Below are 24,921 nucleotides of genomic sequence, written 5' to 3'. Positions count from 1 at the left end.
TGGACTTCATTGACAAAATGAAAGAAGTCCTTATGTTTTTAGAAATATATGGTTAATTTTTTTTTAGCGATTTACTAAAATAGCACTTTTAAAATCTGGCCTGAGGTTTTTATTAATCATTTCATTAATGACAGTCACACCGTATTGGACAATTTTGAGATTTTTTTTTACAAGAGGTCCATGGAATACAAAGAAACCATTTACTGCATTTTAAGTGATGACAATACTAATTATATATGATGTCATAATTTTTCTCAAAAAACATATTTCTAAAGGTGCTGTTGACTGTTTAACAGAAAAAAATCCATATGCAAAGAAAACTAAACTAATTAGTTTGCAAGTCAAGTTATGTGAAATAAAATAAAATGACACAGGGAAAAGTATTGGACACATGAAGAAAGGGAAGCGTAGAAAGGCAGTGAAAAGACAGCATCTGAAATCTCTCAGTAGCTATTTAGCAACCCTCTGCCCTTCATCAGTATACATTAATATCAGCCGATTCAGTCCAACATCTACATTAGCCGAATGATGAAGATCAGTGCATATGACTTCACTCTCATGAGAGGCGTCTTTAAGCTGCCATCACCAAAAAGCTTATTTTTTTAACTTTTTATTACTTTTAAACTATTAAATACAATTCAGTAGTTCAGTACTTTCTCTTTTCATTCCATTGTTATACATTTATTTTTATGTTTGTATTGTTTGAGTCTTTTCCAAAATTTGGTTTAATTCCATGTCAACAACTCCTTCAGAAATGTTATTCCCAGGAAAAAAACATCATGTGTTCAATACTTATTTCCTCCAAAAATATAAATATAAGGGAGAACTATTCCTTTAAATGCGGTAAGGAAATTAATAGTTCTATACCCACATACGTACCTTGTTTTCATGGTTGTTTGTTATTTCAAGATGCTATTTAATCTCCAATATACAACACATAATAAATCATTCATGTTTGCATTGATGCAGCCTTCATGATAATGTTTTGGTCAAATGGCCTCTGCTTGTATTCAAGTGCCCTCTATCTAACACAGTCTGAAATCAACCAAAATATTGAACATATTGCTTTAAAAAGAAACACAAAAAGGGAAACAGGAACAATCAATATTCTTGTGCACTTTACGGTACCTTAAGTTAGGACAATAGAGTAAACACCATAAAAGCATTTGATCAATAAGGCCAAACACAGAACTAAAACACCGAAGCTTTTATCACTTCACAAAGACCTTGTACTGGAATCATTAACACACCACCAAAGAGATTCCAAAGAAAATGTTCATTGAACAGCTGACACAAGTACAGTAAATCCTTTACTGCTCAACATCACTGAACAAAGAACAGGCCCGGATTAAGAACTCAGGGGCCCCTGGGCACATTATCTTGTAAGGCCCCCTACCTGGCCGCACCCCTATAGTTGAATTTAAAAAATAAGAATAATATAATAATTTTTAAATAAAACGAATCTATAATTTGTTGCCCATATATTTAAATAAATGATATATAGTACATATGTATTTATAGTCTGCAAAGATTTAAATTATTTTTCAAAGCATTAAATAAAAATACTAATAAAACTACATATATATATATATATATATATATATATATATATATATATATATATATATATATATATATATATATTTATATATATATATATATATATATATATATATTTTTTTTTTTAAGGGTATTTTAGTGTATTGCTTTTACAAACTTATAAAGCATATTATTGCCATGGCATATAACGCACAATGCTTCTCCAATCCAGTTATATGAATCTGAGTTCTATGAATCTGAGTCTTTCATAATACAAACACTAATTTACTGTCTCTCTCCTCCTCTCCCTGTATTTTCTCTACTCTTCTCGTGATGAAGACTTGATTATAAACCTAAAAGTATCCGAAATCACAGACACTATACCTCTTCTCTCCCCTCTCTCTCCTCTTCTGGGCCTTTCTCTCTCTCTCCCTCTCTCTCTCCCTTGTCTGTCTCTCACACGATGAATCCAGTCCGCGCTGCGCTGCCGTTAGCCTCCTCCGCCTGGTTAATGCTAGCTTCTCATCATTTAAAGTTACCATAACGTCTTCTTCTGTACCCTCATTCTCCTGATCACGGGTCTGTTTAAAGAAGGTGTGTATGGAAAATGCCTCAATAAAGATGCCTCCTCTCCTCTTTCTCTCGCGTTTGCTAAATCCACTTGTCCACTCATTTTTGATCTATGACAGATATAACGTTACACTAAAGTCCGCTCAGTTTAGTACGGGTTATTACAAAACTGACGTTTCCGCGCTTGACCAATGACAGCATTCTTTTTAGTTAAAGAAAGAAAGGCAATTTAAATATAATAATAATATTACTATGTGATCGCGATTTTTTTGCTCAGAGGAAATACAGTTGTCTTAGCAATAGAGTTTTTGAAGAGAGGGAGGCGCGGCAGGCGCCTATAATAAGGCTAAACATTATTAAATACCCACGAGACACTTGTGACTTTATATCACATTTGCATTATTTTTAAAAAATCCATAGGTACAAAACAAATACTATGGAAGTCAATGGCTGTTTTTTTCTATGTTCTTCAGAACATCTTCTTGTCAAACAGATGAAAGAAATTCAAACAGGTTTGGAACAAGTGGAGAGTGAATAAATAAGGTGTCACAATCAGCGATCTAGTCTGTGCAGATGATCCTACACATGTGTAACTAATATGAACTATAACTCCCAGAAGTCTTTGCACTCATTACTCCTTTTGACAGTCATTCAGACAATGACTCATGATTGACTCATTACTTGGACTATTTATACACCTTATTCTCACACACTTTTCTAAAGGCTGGTTTATACTTCTGCATCGAGGGATCGCCGTGACCCACGTTGCCTGCCTTGCGCATAGTCATGCATTTTTACTTCTGTATAGTTTGTGCTGCTCTGTAATAAAACTCCCAAAATATTAGCTGGCAGTAGGTTTTTGTGTTCCTCTGTGTCAAGTTTCTTTGTGGGTGTTTTGTTTTTTCTGAACGCTACAAGTAGCTAAAACTCATTCAGAGGCAGGAACTGGCGGATGTAGAACCACTTTACTCATAAGGTAAACACAAAATATTTCCATCTGGAGCTTCTTCATGGGACCCGACACTTGTAAACACTCGCTCCATCAGACTCGCAGCTCTCAGCACTGTCCACGCTTGTCACCGGTACCAAGCCGACCAATCACAGAGCTTGCGATATGTGTCGTTTTGACGTGTAGGTAAATTTTCTTAGAGGTGCGCATCAGCGTGTATATGCCGCGCAATGGCTGTGCTGGACCATACATGCAGATGTATAAATCAGCCTTAAGTCTTGCTCACTGATAACCTGTAGCATTACGAAGTGCTGATCCTGTCGAGTCTTTGTGTGTTTTTGATTCTTGCCTTGTTTTTTTTTTTTTTTTTTTTACCGTTATTAATTCTTTGCTGCCTGTACTGACTAATTTCCTGTTTTGTCCATGATCTTGGATTGCCTTTATGCTCCTGTTTGCTACCTGTTTGACAGTTGCCTGCCTGACTTCTACTAAGAAACTGCACATGGATCGTTAACTCTGTTGTCCAGTGTTGAGTGTTACACAAGGGCAGAATTTTTATTGTTGCAACCCAGGCAGATTCTAAAAACTTAACACTATCTGGAGAGCACCAAATACATCCCAAGAGGTAGTTTTTTTTTTAGTTTTTGTTTTCTCAAATCTACTAGAGGTCGCTGTTCACGCTTTTTCAGATCTTAATTTTCTCTCATGAGGGCCATTCGCGCCTGCTGTTCTTGCATAAATCCACCAGAGGCCACTGTCGACTGACTGACTGAGTGATCGACTGACACAGCCTTCCCCTTCCCTTAACCCAACCAATTGTGTTTTCAACCTGCCTTCCCCTTCCCTTAACCCAACCAATTGTGATCTACCTGCTCACCCACGTCCTTAAACCCAAATGACAATGTTTAAAAAAAATCCATAAAAAGAAAAACCACGTCTTAAGATTTTACCACATTCTCACTCTGTAATTTATTTGTTAAATTTATAAAAAAAATTTTTGGCTTTTTTATGTCTTATCTGCTTTCTAGAACCGTCACGGTCAGCTCCTCACTGTGTCTCAAGTCCACCGATGTACGCAGCAAGCTACTAGAAGAACTAGTAACACTGGGAAAGCCGTCCACAAGGAGGTAGACACTCACCTGGTAAGCGTGAAAAGGATTTAATATGAATCCTTTTAAAGATGAAATGCTACCCTACTTCTGGCTACATAATTCACAATCTCCAGAAATGTATATAGGGCTACATTTTCAGAATGAGCATATTTGGGTATTGTTCATGTAGTTTATGATGACTAATGAATCTTAATTTTAAAGTATTACCATAACTTTCTATTCTGTCATATTACACCATCATGTTTTTGAATGCATTTTATGTTCACCAAGGCTGTATTTATTAGTAAAAACATGATAATTTTTGATCAATTAAAGATGATAATGCGATTTTAAAAAGCTGTCATTAAAATGTATCCCTGATGTTGATATTTGTTACCGACTCAGTATGTTTGTTGAGAACATTTGTGCTGTTTATTTATTTTTTGTGTGAAAAAAAGCTGTTTATATTTTTAAGGATTCTTGGAATGTTCTGCAACACTAAATAAGTTTTAATTTTGCATCAATTTCATCTGTCTTTTCTTAATAAAAATATTTATTTCAAAAACAGTAGCACATAACTGTAGCGAATGAACATATATACAATAAAAACAGACACTGACACAAAAATGTCTTAAAAATCCTTCTTGTTCTCCCAAACTATTTAATTCTGAGCACAAACCAAAGCAAAGTTTGTGTTTGTTTCACTTCTGAAGCATCCCTGCAAGCTTATGCTGATTCACGTCTGAGAGCTGTGTAACACACAGAGGGGCAGATCCCCGGGGGAAACTCCCATGTGATTTTCACTTGCTCTTCTAACCTGACTGCAATCACTGTGGCATTGTCTGCAAAAGCAAAGATCTGTAGAATCGCTTGTCTGCTCTCCAAATGTTAAACCCAGAAGTAATACATCAAATAATGTTGCTGAAAAGCATAGAGCTCCAGTAACACTGTTTTGGAGTTACAGAAAAACCCTTTGATGTATCATATTTGCTGTAATGTGAAAGTGATCATTCTTGTAGATGATCCTTATTAACAGATAGCTCACCCCAAAAATGAAAATGCACTTGCCCTTGGGCCTTGACCAAAATGTAGATATTGTTTCTGTTTTTGTCAAACACTAAAGGATCATTTCAGTTTTTATCACCAGGCTCATTTTACATCTCCCCTAGAGTTAGACAGTTACCCTTTTTAATCCATTCAGCCAGTCTTTGGGCCTGGTTGGAGCACTTTTAGATTCATAGATATATACACTAGATATAGCATAGGGACCTTGAGCATGCGTCAATAGCAAGAGTGTTATAATAGTGTAATAGTGTTATTACGTGAAGATGCTGGACTTTAGCGCTGTCTAAGGGTGTAGTAACGAGCAAACAAAGAAAACAAAGCACAAAGGCAGAACATTTCATAGATAAGATTAAGTTTTTTTCTGTTTTTGTATGTTCTGAACTTTTGTGCTAATCAGGTAACGTTATTGATAATTAACAGTCTCTTACTGCATTCACCATAAGGCAAAGCAGTTCCAACTCGCACTAAACACTCGGCTTATGCTAGTTTTGTTGAATAAAATCAGCAAACAATGCAAAAGAAATATGACAACGAGATGCTTCGGTGCCAGAAACTTGTATTATTGTCGGCTAGTGAAAGAGTCGTTCAGGGATTCTTTCACAAACGAATCGCTCCCTCCGTCAGTATAAGAAGTGAAAGCAGGAGAGGAGGTAATTAGATCAAATTTAAAAGGAAGGTTGAATAGTACATTTCTGTACACACAAACACAAGCTTTTTTGTCAGGAATGCTCGTGCGGTCACTGATCCATCAATGAAGAAAAGTGATGTAAAATTATAATTTTCGTAATTAGAAAAATAAAATACGTACTAACATTCAGGAAAACTTTCGATCATAGATATATGTGTATATCTCTGGCTTTGGATAGCCACAGTCCTTGGTACCTTGGTCCCGCATTCATTTCAAAGGAGCGCTACCCTGTACCAAGATGGCGGCGCTATTGATGCATTCCGTTCAATAGACAACAATTGGCCAGGCGACATCTAATGTATATATCTATGTTTTAGATTAGCTTAGCATAAAACTTTGAATGGAATTAGACCGTTAGAATTTCACTTAAAAACAGTATTGAGCAATAGTATTTGGATGCAGCCTTGATGATGCAAGCTGAGACGGCAAATCTCAGTGATGTAATGTCAGACACAATGCACTTAATGGAGCTAGTGATGTCACTTTGAAGGGTAGAGTTAGGTGAGCCCATTAAAAAGCCTTAAATGCAGCTTAGATTGCACTGCATCAGGTCTGGCAGAAAACGAAAAGTTGCCTTTTTCTCTGTGGATGTGGCTTGGAACTATACTTTCAATCCAGTGTAATAATCTAGGAACTTTGCTGCTGTATGATGGCTGCAGCAGGCGCTCTTATCTATACATCTTATCTATACATTATGCAGCGCTCTTATCTATACCTAGCTAGGGACTATTTTCTGGTATTGCCTAATATTTTTTATTGCATCTGTCTTCCTGTTTCAGTTGAGATTACGTCAAACATAGAATAAAAAAGTCCACATTTCAAAGCACTTCTTTGTGCCTTGAAAGCCTTCCATGTTTTCAAAAGAAGAGTCCTTATATAGGAAACAGTGGCGTTGCGTAGGGGGGTGGAGTGGGGGTCTTTGGGCACTTAATCCCATAGATATATAGACTACATATCGCATAGGGACCCTGAGCATGCGTCAATAACGTCGCCATATTTGTACAGTGCTCCCAGAACAAGTGTCATTCTTCCACACTAGTTAAGACAGTGTTATTGCGTGAAGATGCTGCACTTTAGTGCTCTCTATGGGTGTAGTAACGAGCAAACAAAGAAAACAAAGCACAAAGGCAGAACATTGCATTGGTAACATTTAGTTTTTTACGTTTTTGTATGTAATGAACTTTTGTGCTAAACGGGTAATGTTATTGAGTCACTTACTGCATTCACCATAAGGCAAAGCAGCAGCAACTCGCACTAAACACTCGGCTTATGTTAGTTTTGTTGAATAAAATCAGTAAACAATGCAAAAGAAATATGAAAACGAGATGCTTTGGTGACAGAAACTTGTATTATCGGCGGCTAAGTGAACAAGTCATTCATAATGGAGATTCATTCACAAATGAATCGCTCCTCCGTCAGTATGAGAAGTGAAAGCAGGAGAGGGGGTGTGTTTCAGGACATGGATTAGATCAAATTTAACTGGGAGGGTGGATAGGACATTTCATACACACAAACACAAGCTTTTTGTCAGGAATGCCTGTGCGATCACTGATTCATCAATGTAGAAAAGTGAAGTTTCGTCATTTAAAAAAAAAGTGCATACTGACCTCCCGGAAAACTCTAGATCATAGATATATGTGTATATGTGTAATTCTCTGGCTCTGGATGGCCACAGTCCTCCACTGCAGCTTGTTCCCACATTAATTTCAAAGGAGCGCTACCCTGTACTAAAATGATGGCTCTATTGACGCATAATAGACAACAACAGGGTAGGCGACATCTAATGTATATATCTATGGCTTAAAGGTGAAGTAGGTGATTGTCTTCAGAAACATTTTTTGTTGTGCTGGTTGTTGAAAGTCTCTTCACAGTCCAATAGTAATGATTACAGTAAATGGTCTAAATGTGTTTATGTGTATTTTTATATTCTGGGTAAGGCATAAAACTGAAAAATGTTCATCCAATTAAATAGAGTCGGACCGACAACTCCCATGATTCTGATAGGCAGCTCAGACTGTCTGTCAGCAAATGTAGATTCGGACTTCTCACGCAGATTTGCCATTCGCGCATAAGTGGCTGTGCGGTCACGAGACAGATGCGGTGAAATCAAATGCTGAATTGAAACTTTAAAAAACCTGAATCAATATTGGAGTTACTTTAGCATGCTGGAGGAAGGACAACACCATTGCTGAAGTATTGCTGTTAGACAGATAATGTTCTGTTTTAAAACTATTTTAGTCAGGCTAAGCTTACATTAGATTGTGTTGTGTTATGAATGACTTATATGCAGACGTGTTGTTCAGCCAGTGAAATCTCCCGGTCAAAGATTGATGTGATTATTTTCAGTTTCATAAGGTCCTTTCACAGCATCTATAATGCAGATTTATATTTAGTTTAACAACAAAACATCAGTAAATAGCGCTATTCCGCCTAACCTGCTTTATTGAGCTGATGTTGCTTTTATGTTCACATTGGGTCATTTTTGAACAATGACAGCCTTCCTATACTGTTTACCATTCTACTCTGAATATTCTCTCTGAAATAGCATGTAAGTGTGGCTAAGTAATAAATGTAATTCTTGCACGGCGCTGGCTAAACGCAAACTAACTGGCGAATGATGTGAACTAGTGGGGTTGTCTGTCTGCTGTTGTGACGTGGTGCGCGCACTCGGGATTTCAGGGGGTGTGGCTTTGAATCACAGTCCCTCCCCGCCGTCCAAAGATAATATGCTAAGCGGTTATATAAATGTAAATACATACAAAATAGTCAGAAAACTGTTAATTGCACTAGCTTTCTAGATATAATATAGATGCCTAGGCATATTTATCTATGTAGATATGATATAGCCAGTCACATCTGTTTCTGTAATTGTTAAATCACAGTGAGTTCATGCATCGAGCACAGGGGTGGCCAACCCTGTTCCTGCAGAGCCACCTTCCTGCAGATTTCAGTTGCCACCCATATCAAACACCCCTGCTTGTAATTATTACGTGGTGTTCAGGTCCTAATTAATTGGTTCAGGTGTGTTTGATATGGGTAGTAACTGACATCTGCAGGATGGTGGCTCTACAGGAACAGGGTTGGCCACCCCTGATCTAGCATATTATTTATAGCTTGATTCTACTGTAACATGCAATGTCAGTTCATTTATTCATTCATTCATTCATTCATTCATTCATTTTCTTGTCGGCTTAGTCCCTTTATTAATCCGGGTTTACCACAATGGAATGAACCGCCAACTTGACTAGCACATTTTTACAGCGGATGCCCTTCCAGCCGCAATCCATCTCTGGAAAACATTCACACACACATTCACACACACACTCATACACTACAGACAATTTAGCCTACCCAATTCACCTGTACCGCATGTCTTTGGACTGTGGTGGAAACCGGAGCACCCAGAGGAAAACGATGAGAACGCAGGGAGAACATGCAAACTCCACACAAAAACGCCAACTGAGCCGAGGATCGAACCAGCGACCCAGTGACCTTCTTGCTGTGAGGCGACAGCACTACCTACTGCGCCACTACGTCGCCGCAACGTCAGTTAGCATTGAATTATAAATCAACTTTCCAATGAAAATACCTAAGATGGCTGTAAGAACACATACCATTTATTGTTGCAGTCATGTAAATCATCAGTTAAAGCCTTTTTATCTTTATTCAGATCTTATTTTCATTCAACCACAGTAATTGCTGGATGCCTTCATCTATATTAGGGATTTCCTGGAATTTTTCTGGAAAAACTACTTTTTTGAGGCATATATGTAATTTCTTCTCAAGTATAAAGGAAACAGGCATTACATGCATTTAAAGTGCTACAATGCCTACATCAACCTATTTTAAGGAAAGTAGTAAACAAATTTCTAGCATATAGATCATTATTTATTTATTTATTTGGTCCCACTTTATATTAAGTGGCCTTAACTAATATGTACTTACGTCAAAAAATAAAAATGTACTTACTGTGTTTATAATGTATTTGAGAACACTTGTGGTGCTTTTGAGTTGGGATAGAGGTTGGGTTATGGATAGATTTAGTGGTATGGGTAGGTTTAAGGGCGGGTTAAGGTGTAAGGGATGGTCAACAGTGTATTTACAAATGTAATTACAAAAGTTAATTACAGATGTAGTTACATACATGTATTTAATCAAGAATAAGTACACAGTAAATACATGTATTTACACAATAAGTAAACTGTAACAAAGTATTCATTCCTGTGTAAGTACATAGTAGTTAAGGACACTTATATAAAGTGGGACCATTTATTTTTTGTATTTTTTGATACTATATCAAAAATAGTAGCCTATTGTATATCAATATTTTGCAAGGAATTGAATTTAGAAATTTCAATATATTGACAACACTACTTATTTAATCACTCTGCCTTTGGGACTAGGCCTTTGTCCCTTTCGACCCAAGCAACGCCCCTGAAAGGAAATATAATAAGCTGTGTTAAACTTACAATTTAAGAGACAAAATACAATTGTTTTCATCTCACTATGAAACATTGGGGTTAATTAAACCCTGCTGGCTGTATGCATAATAATGATCTCAGGGGTAAAGTAAATTAAGTTTTTCACTGGGTATTTAAAGAGCCATAAAACCCCACCTGTGTCAGCAGGGTGTTTTCACACCTTTAGTTTATAAAAGTTCGGAAAGTGGCTGAGTCCAACCTTTTTTACGTGGGAGTGTCGAGTGGCAAAGGAAGGGTTTGCAGGAAAAGAGGAGTTTCATTATGTGCACAGCTGATTTTCACAGTGGCAACACAAACACGAACGCAGGGGAGATAGACAGTGATTCGGAAAACAGCATGTACAGTGGATCTGAGAGGATTTTCAGTCTATAATATTGTAGTGATATTAACATACTGTAAACTAATAAATAAGTCATTTTCATTTTACTAAATAACGTTGACATCTGAATAAACATAAGTAAAGCACATTGATCACACACTTACCAAATCTGTAGAGACAGGAGAATTGACATCAACTGGAACTGTGTCTTTACATAAAAGAAAACTCAAAATCCATATTTTACCATTTCTAGATTTGAAAAACTCTCTGGTAAAAAATGTCACTTGTTAGCAAACTACTGTAAGGTCCTCACACTGTTCTCGCATTTATAAAAGCAACACTGTCAACCTATGTCTCCGAACAATTCTTCTTCTACTACTTGTTTGAATTAAAATTGACGACACAATGTGGCATCTCTCTGAATACATTAAATGGTAAAAGGAGTCTTTGAAGCTATCTCATGCATAGAGACAACTTTATGCCTAGTTCAGACTGCGTGATTTTGGCTCGCCGACAGGTTTTGAGAAATCGCAGACAAATGCCTGAAATCACAGGCAAATCGCTGCTCGTGCACGTGAGTGACAATCACACTGTATGAACTATCAAAGACGCGATCTGAGAGAATCGCTGATGAGTCGCCGATGCCTGCGAGATATTTACCATGCTAAATATCTGGAGCTGTCGGCGATTCAAATCATGCCGTGTGAATTGAGTTTTGACTGAAAATAACACCAGCCTTCGCCAACAGCCAATGAGAGAGCAGCTTTCACTTGTGTGTGCGTGTGTGTATACCTGCTGCAGGCCAGCGGGAGGCTGGAGGAGAAGTTAAAAGCGCTCTTTTTCGGTTTATTTTGTACCCACGAAATGGAGGAAAAACTAGTAGAGGTTTGACAGGACTCAGGAGCAACCGTGTCTGTTTGACGTTTCATACAGAAAGAAATTTGTTTATTATCAACGTTGAGGAGAAATGGCTAATTCCCTTTAAACCCAGGTGAGCAAACATGTACATGTTCTACCCCATTAAAGGCTTCTTTCTCATTATGTAGTTAATAACAAAAGATACACTACGTGTTTTTGGCTGTGAGACTTAGTTTGGACGAAGTTGTCGGCGATTCTTCCTATAGTAAAGTCATGCAATGTGAAAGTCCCTGTCGCTGATCCATCTTGCAGTGTAAACAAAGCAGCGACGAAACGCTAGCCCAGATAGTCATGCAGTGTGAAAACATCTGTGACATGACTACTTTGAAAATCATGCAGTCTGAACTTGGCATTACTGTCTGGAGTAGTATCCGTGTCTGTGGGAGACACAGATGTATTAGAGGAACACTTTGTTAGGGCGCTATAGCAGCACCCCTCCGCTCTTATCAAGGCAGCGCAGATTCACGTATGCAAATTCGTCTTCAGATGGTGCCTTTATAGAAATCAGTGTACAGTCGATCGCTCAGATGACATTGGGAAAACTGGCAATTGCTGCAAATTGTGCTTTAATGTTTGGCTGGTCAACTGCATGGTATGGAAACCTTATGTACCTTTTAGACATACGGATGATCCCGTCCCATACAGCTGGCATTGCATGGCTCAAAGATGACTGGCTTAACACAGAGCGGTCTACCAGTTCCCTTTGGAAAGAACCACTTGCCAGGATACTTTATTGCTGCGATACTTTCTAGTGTGCAATTTAACATAATTGCCTCTAGGGGTCGCCAATGAAAATAAAACAAACACACTCAAGAAATACACGTACACCAGACATTCAGCTGGCGCAGACAAACGCACATACACACATTAATTTCATTGTTAGTAAATCTAAACATGAGCGTGAAATCTGGCATACGCAAAGTTTTGTGCATACGCAGCGCTGATACATGAGGCCCCAGATGTGCTGAAAACTCAATGCTGTCACTTTGTGCCGGCCAGTATAGACAGCCAATCTCATGCTGGAATTTACACAATGATCTCATCACAGCTTAGAGATTTATTTTAAAACTGGTAGAATGAATTAGCTCGAAGTAATACAAAAACAAACTATTTTCACTTTTTAGTGAAATATATGTGTCCTAACAGTGTTAATATCAACGTGGGACATATATATGACTGTCAACATTTTAAAACCCGGTTTTGTTGTTTTGTGACCCTTTAAACTTAAAGGATTTTCATGAGGATAAGGAAAGAATTGTGTTTGAGACTCATGGTATGTCATTTTAATGTACTAAACCCTTATTATTTGCCCAGATATAACTGATTTTTCATTCTATGGCACCTTTAGAATTCTTCGAGAAAAAGAGAGTGAGTAAATTGACTGCAAATTTTCATTTTTGTTTGAACTACCCCTTTAACTTCGATTTAAAAAACCAGACCAGATTTGTTTTTCACTACTGCTGAACTATATCATGTTGCAGAATATGAATTATGATAAGCTCATCAGGCAAGTTTACATTTGTTTCTTCGCTTGTTGTGGGATTAAAGAGGTAAGCTTTTGTTTCATTAACCTCCTCCATTTAAAACAGCCAGTTGCAATCAGGCAATTTGACTCATACCACAGACCATTCATCTCACTGCCAACCTAATCCATGAAAAGGACTTATGTATTCATGTCTTACAAATGCGCTTGAGTAAAATCCTTTGGCAAGAGCGAGGCGGCAGAAGAAAGCGCTCTCTGTGCTGTAATAAGCCCTTGAAATTAACCAGCCCCGTAAATGCTTTGTCTCTCGTTCTCGACGAACAGGATCTACGGCAAGCGTGAAGTTTTTAACTAGCAATTGTCCGCCCTCGTTATTCCCGTCTGCATTATGTTTTCTCCTCCCAGACAGACAGAAGGTGCTCGGGACATGTTGTTGTGCATCTCGCACAGGTAATAAATTTGTGTGTCAGGCCTGCGCGTCACAGATTAAGCATGTTTTGTTTGGGAATGATTTATGAGTGTGATGCTGCTGATGCACTTGGCAGTGAGGAGCTGAGCTTCTGATGGAGCAGGTGGAGAAAGAGGAGGGGAGCGAATGTCGGATTTGTATTACAGGAAGACTGATCTGTAGGTTCTCGGAGGATGCCTGCTGTAGCGCATACCTGTGCCATTAATCACGCCAAAGCCTCCGGGCCCCGTGTGCGAGTGAGCCGTCCCGGCCCGTGGTGCACCTCCTCCACCTTTCCTCCACAGGCTCATTCTACATGTTGCCTAGAAACTGCAACAAAGTCTCGGGTCGGTCTCGCCCTCTTTAGGTGTTTTGGAGCCCTTTATAAGGCTCCCTCAGGATGCTCTACGGTCTTCGCTTTGTGAGAATAACAGACGTGAGGTGAGCACTCACTCCCTCCGGCTTCCTTCAACTGACGGACTCTGAAGATCTGCCAGTGTTCGTCACCCTGATCAAATGAATGGGGGAGTAAATGAGGCCTGAAAAGTTAATCAGCCATGATTCAGTCCAATCACTGCAGCCTCTTAAATTCATATTTCAAGCTGGTTGAAGACAGAGACACGTATCCGTTCAACCTCGCAATAAAAGCATTGTGTTTTCTCATTTAATCAGTACTGGATATGTCATTTGTTCAGCCTGGGCTATCTTGAAATATTTGACAGCCTATGTTTCTGCGAAACCTAAAATATGCTGCTTCGGGTTTGCTTTACTGCACTTGTCAGATGACATGTCCACTAGAGAGCTTTGTTTGTCAAAGAAATCACCTACTGTAAACTTAGTTATAGTGTTAACAAAAGCTAACGTAAGATATAATACAATATTTCACGCACATAACCCAGATTCGGTCTTACAAGTACAACTTTGCACCACATCACGAAAACATGATTGAAAAGTCACGGAAAGGAGATAATTAGGGTTCTGAGGTATTTTACTAGCTATAATGTATTGAGGAGAGCTGTCTTAAAAATCTAGTGTAGGCCTACTGTATGTAATAACATATATACAACAGTGCTGTCTGGTTCTTGAATCTGATTGGCTGATAGCCGTGCAATATTCTGCAAAGAACAGCCCTCGTCTAGCTTTTTCACCCTTTACCCTTGTGTATTACTCCGCCCACATAGAGCAACAAGCAGAAGACACTCTACAGTTTGACAAATATTGCTGCTGTTGGACAACATAATGTACTTTTGAGTTTTTTTAGTCAAGAATTTAGTTGTTTAGATTGCAACTAATCAGTTTATTTATAAGGGTAGTGCCTATTTTAAATATTTATATAAAGTGTCATTGAGCAGACCAAAGACGGTTAACATTGTCCATCCACAAGATGGCAAAAGAGACCACATAATAAGCTCTTAGAGGAGGAGAAGCAGCATCATTTTAACACAAGCATTTCTGTGTGGAGTTTGCATGTTCTCCCTGTATTCGTGTGGGTTTCCTCCGGGTGCTCCAGTTTCCCCCACAAGTCCAAAGACATGTGGTATAGGTGAATTGGGTAAGCTAAATTGTCCGTAGTGTATGTGTGTGAACCCCAGATTAATAAAGGGACGAAGCCGAAAAGAAAATGGATGAATGAATGGATTAATGAATGAATGAATCTATAGTGTTTGTGTCTGCCAGTTGGGTTTATGTACATATGGTTTTTAGATTAACTGCTTACTATAACATTGTTAGATGCCAGTGTTTCCTGTGATATCAATGCACAGATTTGATTAGGATTTTAACTTTAGACTTTCAATTTTTATTTAAATCCGCATCAAACTTCGAAAATTAAAGTAAAAAAGGCAATAAAGTTGAGCACTGCTGTGAGTTGCATGTTTGAAATGATTATGAATGATTTGTTTAGAAATTTTAAACAGTAACAAAATGTAATTAGTTACATTAATAAAATTAATAAATAAAATAGTCACTACTAACAGTGTAATTTGTAATCTGTAAACATTACACTTTCAAATTATCCTTCTCAAGACTGCCAGTGTTTATTGATTTATAAAGAGAAGCATTAAAAAATAATAATAATGCTAATAATAATAATAATAATAATAATAATAATAATAATAATAATAATTACTTTTATTATTTTTAAAGCCATCAATATAAATATAGTGACATTTATGTTACTATTTAAAAATCTTAATTTGCCTTTAGATGTAATTTCCCAATCTGTCAAATTATTATTACTTTATTAATAAGTTATCTCTAAAAAATGCATATTCGGTTTCATCACCAGCTTATTTATGATTGGCAGGTGCTGCAAAATATTGCTTTTAGGCAATGAGCTTGACTAGTTGGTTGGTATCAGGTTGCTGTATTTCTAGGCTAGAGTGTCCTGAGTTTGCCCTCCTGTGTTTTCAGAGATTGCAAAGCTGGAAGGGTGTCCTTGAGGTCGACATTGTTCATGACCCACAAAGAAGGCCAGCATCATATGACTATGAAATGAGCATGCTTTTTACATAATGAACAGTTTGTGTTTTAAAACAGCTAACACATGCCACTCTGCCTTGTATATAACTTTAAATAATTCATGTGTAAAATTTAATTAAGCACTCAAACACCCGAAAATTCATTTTAGGTCATTCTGAAGTCAAACCAAGATGTGTTGGGTATATTTTGTGCTGAAAATTATATATTTTCATTTCTGTTATGCAAAATTTGGTTACTGTTTTTATTAGGGAGAAATAAAAACAACAGCAAAAAAGTTTTTAAAGAAACAGTACTTTTTAAAGGGATACACATATACAGACAAAAACTTTAAATTCTTAAAAAAATGAATAAACATGTATTATAAGTATTATTTTTTTTACAGTTTAATTCAGGGCAAAAATGTTTGGCAGCCCGCTGTTTGCAACATTTCTGTGCAGCATTTAACAAAAGAATGTTCCTGAAGCATAATATGGAAACTATAGGAGGAATGTAGTGAAGATAAGTTGACTGTCACATGATTTTGGAGGTAATAAAGTTTTCACATGAATACAAAATGCTGTTGGTTGTAATGTGATGCACAGAACATGGCTTCAAGATGAAAGATTAGATGTACTCTTACATATTTAGAGACCAAGCACCTACGATGAGTAGGCCCTAATGGAATTGCTCTGTTTTTTTATTATTATTCCGTCCCTAATCTGGGCACTTTTGAGGGTCTTTACGTGCTCAAAAATGAAACTTTGCATAAAAACGCGTTGTACTGTAAATGATCGGTTGACATGGGTTTTAGAAGTGGGCATGGCAAAATGACTCATAAGCGCCACCTATGAACATTAGACGGAATAGCCCCCGAGCTACGAATCACACACATGCACGAAAATTGGCATACACGTCAAACATGCCAAAACCTACGAAAAAGTCTCTTAGAGTGGAATCTCAAACCTAAAAAGGAAGTCAGACATTTTTAACTTACTGCGCCGAAAAAGTGGCATTTTTGCCATTTCTAGGCATTGTGTTTTAACAAACTCCTCCTAGGGATTTTATCCGATCAACACCAAAACAAACAAACTCCTCACATAATGTTATTATGTGACTATGGGGGTGTGCGAGAGATCTGCAGAGTGGATGGCAACATCAACAAAACATTTGTGCTGCCCATTACATTACAAACCACAGAAAAGGGCAAATTCTTCAGCAGGATAGCGCTCCTTCTCATTATTCAGCCTCCACATCAAAGTTCCTGAAAGCAAAATTGGTCAAGGTGCTCCAGGATTGGCCAGCCCAGTCACCAGACATGAACATTATTGAGCATGGAAGATGAAGGATGAGGCATTAAAGATGAATCCAAAGAATCTTGATGAACTCTGAGAGTCCTGCAAGAACTCTTTCTTTGCCATTCCAGGTGACTTTATTAATATGTTATTTGAGTTATTTCAGAGACGTATGGATGCAGTCCTCCCTTATGGGAGTCATACACAATATTGATTCCTTTTCCACTGCACCATGACTTTATATTCTATGCTGTACATTATTTATTTTGAGTCACAACATTTTTTTCTAAGCAAAGTCAGACCTTAATGTCCTAATTCAATAAATGAAAATCGAGGCATCGTCATATTTTATTTTGTTAAAATAGGTGTAATCTAGAGGCCACTTCTGATACCAAATGATCAAATAGAAGTCAAGTTTTTATTTGTGTATCCTAATACTTGGATAGGCAACAAGATTTTTTGTCAGGTGATGTATATATTTTGTCTCTTACACATTTGTCAGCAAGACCTGTGTCATAATAAGATGCAGATTCATTATACAGAATATTCATTATTTCATATTTACAACAAAACATTTTTGTTGTTGTTGAAACAAATACACTTGTTTAGTCATCTCAACTTATATTTATCAAATTGATACATTAAGTTTAACTTACATGACTAAAATAAATTAGTTGGAACCTGATTAACTTACTAGAATAAGCTAAAGTAACATAAAACATTTGTTGTCACAATCCGAATGACAAAAGAACATATAGACATTTTATTTTTAAATAATTTTTTAAACATTCAAGCAGACAATCACTTTAATATGCTTTCTATGCTAAAACACCCTGAAGTTTGACCTGAATATTTGCTGAAAAATACTGTAAATCATATTGAAATGAAATGGAAAATAACTTCATCCAACATCATACCGAAAACAGCTGTTTGAAAGTAAACTGCTGTGTCAGTTCATATTTCAAGCATCTGTAGCATTAAAAAAAAATCCCTGCAATATATTCAGATGAAACTGATCAGTTTATGCCTCAACTGAGTGCATTGGTTAAAATGCTTGTACATTTCTGATATCAAAAAACCATATGCTGGATTGCATTAATGAGCACAAAGCAGGTCTGACAGAACACCTGTTATATTCCTCCAAACTTCAAGAGCATATAGAATCTGAATACCATTCTTTCTTTCATACTGTATAGGGAAATGTCCCCTACTAATACAGCACAAAATACTCACAAGAGGGATTCAGATATCCCAAAACCTTGACACTTCTAAGGTTACCAAGGTCTAGATGAATTGCACCTCGTTGCTCTTGTTCCTCTTTGTTCTCCGGTGAGGCCAGGAACTTCAGGACACTGATAGCAGAGCCTTGAGCAGGAAATAAATGAATACAGATAGTTAAAGATGAATATGAGCAGGAAGGAACTCTGCGACAATGGCAGGAAACTCATTTTCTACCTAGGCGAAAGCTTGAAAAGACTCTTGATAATGTGCACCAAAAACACGGCAGCAGCACTCCCTTAAACATTTCTGACAAATGTTTTTTAACACAACGGCGTGTAAATAAATCATTTAAGGCGTCTTAATGCAAGCAAAAAATTATCATAACATCAAGACGGGAAGAACAACCATCTGTCCAAACAAGACCCCGAGGAACACAAAGACGGCCTTTCACTGCGGAGGGTCAGATATATGTAGTACATAATCGCACGCACTGTTGAACATTTACTTCATTTAAAATACCATTGCGGTTTGTTTGTCGAAACATCCCGAGCAAACAGATTTAATGTGTGCACGGGCAAATATTTGCAGCGCTATATCAAACTCGGAAGCTAAATTAGGAGTATCAGAGAGGGCAAGTGGGGTCTTGCGTTTGCCGCCAGGGTTGTTTAGCAGACCACGTTTCTGCATTAAGACGAGCCTATTAGTGAGACTCGCATACACAATTAAGGCCTTATGAGTTGTTTTCTTCATTTCTGCGACATCTCTCTGAGGTTTAAGCTGCGAGCGAGACTTTGTAACTTTCCGGCAGATCCTGTGTGGCGCCAGTTGATTTCTGAAGCTGTGAAAATGTGCTGTGTTCAACGGAAACGGGCTTAAATTTCTGATCAGAAGTGGAAATGTAGGGTCTGTAGCTCAACACGATTATGGCAGGAGTGTTGAGAATGGATTGCGCTCTCTCTCTCTCGCTCACTTGCTGTCTGTAATGAGGAGAGCAGAATTGTGCACAGATAAGGCAAACAGGATTGCCACAGGGGCCCGGGTCTCCATGGTAAAAACTACAATAACCTACAGTATCAAAGAGCGTCATGGCTTGATGTGATTCACTTATGCAGTAGAAAAGACCTGATACAGAGCTAAATATGCATAGTTATTTTTAACAAAGAAGAAATGTATAATCTCCTCATGGAAATTTCTTTTATATTATTTTTCTACTTTTTTTTTCTTTTGGACCTTCAGGTAATACACACACACTCACACTCTCTCGCACACACACGCACGCACGCACACAATCTGTTCAGGGTTAATTGTGCATGATTAAACATTATCCATTACAATTGTCATAAATAAAGTGCTACAGTTTAATAAAAGTGAAATATTAAGAAAAATTGTCTATTTTGGCTGCTTGAGTTGCACCAAATTTATTTTTACAAGTTGAGTGTTACATTTTTCAAAACAAAGGAATATACAAAGAATATGAACCTTAAAGGGGATCTATTATGCCTCTTTTTACAGGATACAAAATAAGTGTCTGATGTTTAGAGAGTGTGCACTGTATGTAAAATTTCTTCTTAAAATACCACACAAATAATGGTTTATAACTATGAAACTGCCCCTTTTAGGCCTAATTGTGCAGTTTTGGTGACTGTGGCTTTAATTGCAAATGAGATTGTGCTCTTTTCAAAAGAGGGAAATGCCTGGCAGATTTAAAAACAATATAAACTTTATCTATGTGAAAAACTGAAAATATGAAAAGAAGCGTCTCAGAAGAAGGCAGTCTATGGAAACTACAGTGTTCAGTTGCTCATCCTAAAACTTCACATTTATAAAGACTCTTAGTCATTGACAATATCTTCAGCAGTTAAAAACTTTAATAGCGGATAGCTGCTTTTTATTCAGGGCTGTTTATGCTATGTTTATTGCCATTGGTGGAACCCAGGCTCATTCTGATTACATACCCCAGTATACATTTCTGGAGAGATCAAAATATGTCCTAGAAGCTAAGTTTTTTTTATTTTATTTTTTGCAGTTTCTGTTTTTGCAAATCTGCCAGAGGCTGCTGTGTATGCTTTTTGAGATGCCTTTTCTCGCCTGCTGTTCTCGCGTAAATCCACTAAAGGCTGCTGTTAACTGACTGACTGACTGACTGAACCTTCCCTAAACACAAGCTATAGTATTTTGAAAAGCTCCGATTCACCCGCCCACCCCCTTCCCTAAACCCAACCGCAGTGTTTTGAAAAGCAATCCAGAAAAAGAAAAGCACCTTTTTTACCACATTTTCAGATTTGACTAAATTCTCACCCTGTAATTTTCTTGTTTATTTTATTTTTTGGCTTCTGTTTTTGTCTTATCTGCTTTCTGGAACTGTTCTTTACAGGACTCGAACCCTGTCATCGCAGTCAACACCGCTCTGCATCTAAAGTCCGCCAATGTACACGTCAACCTTCTGGACAAACTGTTAAGAGTGGAAAAGCCGTCCACATGCAAGTAAGCTGTCAGCTGGTTAGTGAGAAAAGGAACGGCATCCTACCGCCCCGTAATGTTTGTTTTAGAATGTAGCTCATAATCCGTGATCTCCAGAAACTTATATGCGGCTACGTTTGTAGAATGAGTCTATGTTGAATAGGTGGGACTCTACCACTTTTATGACATGCACAAAAGAAAAATGTAAATCATGTTTCTGCAGACTGTTCTTATCAAGTGTGATTGGAAAAAAAAAAATATTAATTGTGACCATCAGAGACTGGATACATTCCCACACTGCAACCACACAAATGTGTTTAAACCCCTTATAAAAGTGATCTTTGCATAATAGGTCATCTTTAAAGTATAAACTCAATGCTCAGGACTCAAACAAAAAAATCAGTCATTATATCAGACCGCACCATTATAAAAATTAACTACAAGGATCAACTACACACAAATAGTCCACCAACTAAACAAAATATTTTCAAATATCATTCAACACAAATAGTTAAATTGCCTTTCATAAGTCATATTTATTAAAAACAAAACAATACATATTTTCCTCATTTTAACATTAAGCGTGTACTCTAGTCAAACAAAGATTAAAGCTCCATGCAGTTCTTTCACACTATAAAATAGACAACATAAACTTCCTAAAGAAATGCCAATTTCCTAAACATAAAAAGTACATTTTAAAAAATAAACATAAAAAAATAAGAAGAAAAGAGTAACTAAATAAATTAAACAAATATAATCAAATCATCAGCTAGAAATTGAAACCCTTTTAAATATAGATGACTGTGATGTTTCCCTATGTCTAAAATCCATTTTAAATAATTAGTATATATAATAATTATTATCTATATGATTAATGGATAAAAAATAAATAAAACATAAATAGGGTGACGCAGTGGCGCAGTAGGTAGTGCTGTCGTCTCACAGCAAGAAGGTCGTTGGGTTGCTGGTTCGAACCTCGGCTCGGCTCAGTTGGCGTTTCTGTGTGGAGTTTGCATGTTCTCCCTGCGTTCGCATGGGTTTCCTCCGGGTACTCCAGTTTCCCCCACAGTCCAAAGACATGTGGTACAGGTGAATTGGGTAGGCTAAATTGTCCGTAGTGTATGAGTGTGTGTATGAATGAGTGTGTGGATGTTTCCCTGAGATGGGTTGCGGCTGGAAGGGCATCCGCTGCGCAAAAACATGCTGGATAAGTTGGCGGTTCAATCCGCTGTGGCGACCCCAGATTAATAAAGGGACTAAGCCGACAAGAAAATGAATGAATGAATGAATGAATAAAAAATAAATATTGAATATTAATAAATATAATAATATAAATCTATTAATCAACATTATTAAAAGCCATTGTGATATCAAGATTATATAATGTGTATATAATTATGCAATTTTTACTAAACTATATTTTTTCTGCCATTAAATTATGAAACTATTAATGTTGCATTTAACAGTTTTATATTTAATGCATAACTATTGTCGAGGGCTAATTGAGGTGGCAGAATTATAAAAAAAAAGTCAATTAAATAAATAATAAACAAGTTATAAAGAAAAGCTAAATGCATGAAGAATTTAAACCAATACATTAGTACAAATAATTTGACCAACCATTAGTATCTAGTTCCACTCTTTTACTACCAATTTTAGTTTTACTTATTTTAATTGTTTAATTTTTTAACATTTCATTGTTAACATTGTGCATTCTGACTGAATGGAGTAATAGCTTTCAATTATGTACTTGACATAAACAACAACATAAATACATTTTATTTTCTCTTACAGCATGATGGTTAAAAAAAATCAAAACATGGGGTCTAATATTGCCCTTTAAAGATAATTTCTGACCCAGAGTCTGTTGTAACTATATCAAATGGACTGTGTTTGTTAATCTCCAAGAGTATAAATAAGCCAAAGGCAAACACTGTCAACAAAACATCATATGTACATGTGAACCACTTCAAATTGTGGAACAGACTTCAGGTTATTCCTGTACTCTGGGAAATCCCATCAATGCTCTTGCTCTTGACCTCAAATCTATTGTGTTTGTAAGCGAGTGTGACGTTCTGAGCAGGTCTGATGGGCCACATGCCATTGTTTTGTAAGAACAAACTCAATGAGGTCACTGTTGTTGTTGTGACATCTGCAATTATAAAAGCAAGGAAATATTTGAGTTTGTGTACTATATGTTTGGGTGCATGCAAAAAATGCTTTGTCATGCAGGTGTGGCATGATGCACTTGGGATTTTGAGTAATCTTTGGGAATTATGGTACATTATTATGATAATTAAAAATCCTTTGTCTAAAATGCATAGGTAGATGTTAACACATGTCTGAATTTGGTCATTAAAATCAATTCACACCACCCGCAGAACATTTTCTTGAAATAGAGAATTATCATGCACTTAATGCCTACAGGAAGTAATACAGTAGTATAATAGTATCTTTATTGTTGACAGACTGTTAAACCGGATTTTGGTAAAAACCCAAACAATTCAAACATTAAAATATTATAAGAAAAATGTTGTGTAATAACAATGGAAAGACACTGAACTACTGAAATGCATTTAATACTTTATATAAAAAGCTTTTTGGCTATGGCAGCTTGAAGACTGGAAAATGAAGTCACATGCATTGCTCAGGTGTGATTTTGTTCATAGACTTCAACAGAGTGTAAAACTCTTGATGGCTGTGTGGGTTTCGTCTATCAGATCTGATCTTTTATTTGTATTTTCTATTTTATTAAAGTCAGGTGATTGACTGGGTCATTCTACAGCTTGATTTTCTTTCTCTGAAAGCATTTCAGAGTTTCCTTGTTTTGGATCCTTGCCTTGCTGAAATGTCCACTCTGGTATCATTGTCATCATCTTGGTAATGTAGAAGTTCATGCTTCAGTTGACTGAAGCAGATAATATTAATTTACACTGAGGAAGGGCAGAGGGTTGTTGAATAACTACTGATTTCAGCTGCTGTCTGGACTTTCACTGCCTGTCTACACCACCCTTTCTTCATGTGTTCAATACTTTTTTCCTGTGTCATTTCATTTTATAGCACATGACTTAATTTGCAAATTATTAACTTAATTCGAATTATTATAGTTTTATTTGCATATAAGTTTTTTTTTTTTTTGGTTGTTACCAACATCTGGTGAAAATTTCAAGTCAATAGCACCTTTAGAAATATATATTTTTCTTTTTCTGAGAAAAATGGCGACGTGTTGAATGCTTATATATAGTATATATATTTTTTATTTATTTCCCTGTGTGTTTTAGTAGTTGTTCTGTTAAGTTAAATTAAAATGGTTTACATTAAAAGTGTAATGAATTGTATCATTTTGCAATGTCAATTTTACAAATAACTAAAGATTGACCACTGTCAACACAATTTTGGTAAAGGGAGACCACCTTCCCACCCCGGAGTGTAGTTTTCGTTGGCTAGTTTTGCATTGATTATGATACAATTACTTGGCAACCCTGGTGAACTGTATATTCCAGCCTGATCTCATGAGAAAACCTTTTTTACGGATAGAAAATAAGTTTATTCATACAAATTCATGAGATTTCAATAAATCAGGTTTGGATCTGATCCTGGCAAAATTTTTGTTAAATTTCTTATTTTTTATTCGTTTTTTAATTAATATTGTTGTTTTTAAGAGTGTCCTTGCTTCCTTTAAATGAAAACACACACAAACATACATGCACACATATACAGTTGAAGTCAGAACTACTAGCCCTCCTTCTAATCTAATAGTTTTAATAACTCATTTCTAATAACTAATTTATTTTATCTTTGTCATGATGACAGTAAATAATATTTTACTCAATATTTTTCAAGAAATTTCTATACAGCTTAAAGTAACATTTAAAGGCTTAACTAGGTTAATTAGGTTAACTAGGCAGGTTAGGGTAATTAAGCAAGTTATTGTAAA

The sequence above is a fragment of the Danio rerio genome, chromosome 18 (assembly GCF_049306965.1).
Source record: "Danio rerio strain Tuebingen ecotype United States chromosome 18, GRCz12tu, whole genome shotgun sequence".
NCBI lineage: Eukaryota > Metazoa > Chordata > Actinopteri > Cypriniformes > Danionidae > Danio > Danio rerio.
Note: the sequence above shows the minus strand (reverse complement) of the source record.